Source organism: Erinaceus europaeus, chromosome 2, assembly GCF_950295315.1.
Source record: "Erinaceus europaeus chromosome 2, mEriEur2.1, whole genome shotgun sequence".
Classification (NCBI taxonomy): Eukaryota; Metazoa; Chordata; class Mammalia; order Eulipotyphla; family Erinaceidae; genus Erinaceus; species Erinaceus europaeus.
The window spans coordinates 134,473,217-134,476,396 of NC_080163.1; the positions used below are offsets into that span (position 1 = coordinate 134,473,217).

A 3,180-nucleotide genomic window follows, 5' to 3' on the forward strand; every position below is an offset into this window, starting at 1 on the left:
TATGAATCGACCTGTCAACACCCATGTTCAGCAGGGAAGCAATTACAGAAGCCAGACCTTCAACCTTCTGCATCCCACAATGATCTTGGGTCCATACTCCCAAAGGGTTAAAGAATAGGAAAGCTATCAGGGGAGGATATGGGATACCAAGGTCTGGTGGTGGGAATTGTGCAAAGTTGTACCCCTCTTATCCTATGGTTTTTTTCAATGTTTCCTTTTTATAAATAAAATTTTTTTTAAAAAAAGAATAGGGAAGCTATTAGGGAAGGGGATGGGATATGGAGTTCTGGTAGTAGGAATTGTGTGGAGTTGTAGCCTTCTTATGCTAAGGTTTTTCTCAGTGTTTCATTTTTTTAATTATTTATTTATTCCTTTTTGTTGCCCTTGTTGTCTTATTATTGTAGTTATTATTGTTGTCATCATTGTTGAATAGGACAGAGAGAAATGGAGAGAGGAGGGGAAGACAGAGAGGGGGAGAGAAAGATAGACACCTGCAGACCTGCTTCACCGCCTGTGAAGCGACTCCCCTGCAGGTGGGGAGCCCAGGCTTGAACCCGGATGCTTACGCCAGTCCTTGCGTTTTGTGCCATGTGCGCTTAACCCGCTGCACTACCGCCTGACTCCCCAGTGTTTCACTTTTATAAATAAAAAAAAATAATAATAAAAAGGAACTAGAAAGCTGGATCAGGGCAGAGAGTAGTTCCCAAATATGGAAAAGTAAATACCATTAACTGTAAACCCCATTGATCTGTTCTGGGGCCCATATTAAGCCCAGGAGCCTGTGTAACCTCTGCATCTCTGTAGGTCTAAGCTCACATTCTGTGGTCATAGCTAGGAACATTCTAGGCTGTATTAGTCTAAGCATTTAATATTTCAATTACGTAAATTAAATGAATTTGGATACTGAGCTTAAATTGTTAAAGCATTTCTTTATTTTTATTTATTTTTCTTCTTATTAATTTTCTTTATTATTATTATTATTTCTCCTTTTTTTTAAAGGGGTAGCACAAATGCAGTCCCCAACTACCACAAATTATGCAGTTGAGTTTCCCACATTTGGGGAAACCACAGAGGGATCAGCACATCTGGAGTGCAATGGATAAGCCTCACCCTGGGAAAACCACCTTCATGATCATGGTATCTCCCCTACCAGGTAAGTATGTTAAAAGTGTTTCTAATAATAACTTTTTAAAAATATATTAAATCACCTATAACCTTAGGCCAGGGAGATCAGAAGCAACCGGTTCTGTCAGTATGTAAGATACAGTTCTTGGTAAACACCATTAAATGACATAAATCATGGTGAGGTCTTGTATGGTACAATAAATTCTAACCATGAGATTTTCAAAGTAAACCAAGCTCCCAAATAACTTGGTTATAGTAATTAACTATCTATTGCCTTCTCAAACTCTAAAATAGCAAGGAATCTTTCTCATTCTCTATAAAACCCATATTTCTTCCAGTCCTGTTACCTCTGGGCCTCATTTTCCTTCATGCTTCTCTTGATCCATATCATTTGATACTGTATCTGCTGATCTTAACCAATCAATGAAACCAGGGTTGCGTCTCCATGTTTCACTTCAGACTGTACCCAGAGACAGCAAGCCTGTGATGTCAACCCTCCAGCTCTAATACTCTGGTGAGACCTTTCCTAGCACATGGGACATCCTAGTTCCATTTCAAATGGAGCACTCCTTAACAAAGTTACATACTCAAGATACATATAGACCAGAGCCTAAGGAACAGAATACATGTGCACATGTATCCACAAGTTAGGGGAAAATATAAACCTCAAAGTAAAAGTGCTTAGTAGTCTGCTGTGAGTAGACTTAGACTCAGTAAGTGCAGCAAGCAAGTAGAAAGACAAAGAAAATACCATAATGTATCTAATCAAATATTTATTATTTGGGCCTAGACACCCTTCTATCCTACATACCCCCCACTTCAGTTCCCTTAGCTACTTTAAGTCTAACTTCATCATATAAAGTAAGGATAACAAAAGCTAGAGATAAGCAAGAGACTGGCACACTGACTTTTTGGTCAGTACCAGGCCACCCCATCATCTGGGGCGCTAGTCAGGGAATCCTGGGATTCCCACACAAATATGATGGACCTAGGCCTCTAATAGATCCCTCTCTCCACTATCACTGGTCACATCATCATTATCCCTCTTGTGAGCTTCTCCAGGTCCTTGTCCTCACTGTAGAGCAGCAGTGGTAGGGACTGCTCCACTCTCTGAATAGAGGATGAAGTTAAGCTACTTTGCCACTGAAGGATGAGTTAACCTACTTTGATCCTGAAATGAATGCAGCCTAGAATGTTCCTGGCTGCATGAATGTGACCATGGACTGCGAGCTTAGACTGACAGGACTCAGAGGTTACACGGGCTCCTGTGCTAACTTAGTAATTATGAGCCCTAGGTCAGATTGATGAGGTTAACAGTTAATGGTATTTATATACTTTCTTCTTATTTGGGAGCTAATCTCTGCCCTAATCCAGCTTTCTAGTCCTATTCTCAACTCTGACACCATCTTCTCAGACAATTCTTTTATCCCACCTTCATGCTATCTGTTGGGCTCAGGCAAAAATTACTAAAGAGCCACATGGAATATACCTAAAATAAACTTTCTAGTTTCTATCCACACAAAGACTCCTAGTTTCATTTGCTCTATTCTTTTTTAAAAAAAATTTATTTATTTATTTATTTTCCTTTTTGTTGCCCTTGTGTTTTTAAAAAATTTTTTATTATAAAAAGGAAACATTGACAAAACCATAGGATAACATTGTTGTGGTTATTATTATTGCTGGCATTGTTGTCGTTGTTGTTGGATAGGACAGAGAGAAATAGAGAGAGGAGGGGGAGACAGGGGGGAGGAAAGACACTTGCAGACCTGCTTCACTGCTTGTTAAGTGACCCCCCCTGTAGGTGGGGAGCAGGGGGCTTGAACTGGGATCCTTATGCTGGCCCTCAAGTTTCGCACCATGTGCGCTTAACCCGATGCGCTACAGCCCGACCCCCCACGTGCTCTGTTCTTACTTTTGGGTTCCTGTTTATTGAACAATTCGCTTTATATCTTACTGCCTTTCAACCACTAAGTTGCAGGTGCTATCATGATGCCATCCTGACTTCCCTGAGCAGACACCCTCACCAATGTGTCCCAGAACCTCACCTCCCCAGAA

At 40.7% G+C, this 3,180-nt stretch overlaps 1 non-coding gene across 1 annotated transcript; it reads right to left on the bottom strand.

Annotated features, from left to right (window-relative positions):
- Positions 1–995: 995 nt before the first annotated feature.
- LOC132537087 (U1 spliceosomal RNA) lies at positions 996–1,161 on the bottom strand. The gene has a single exon (XR_009548577.1). It is a non-coding gene; the product is annotated as a U1 spliceosomal RNA (small nuclear RNA).
- Positions 1,162–3,180: the final 2,019 nt, after the last annotated feature.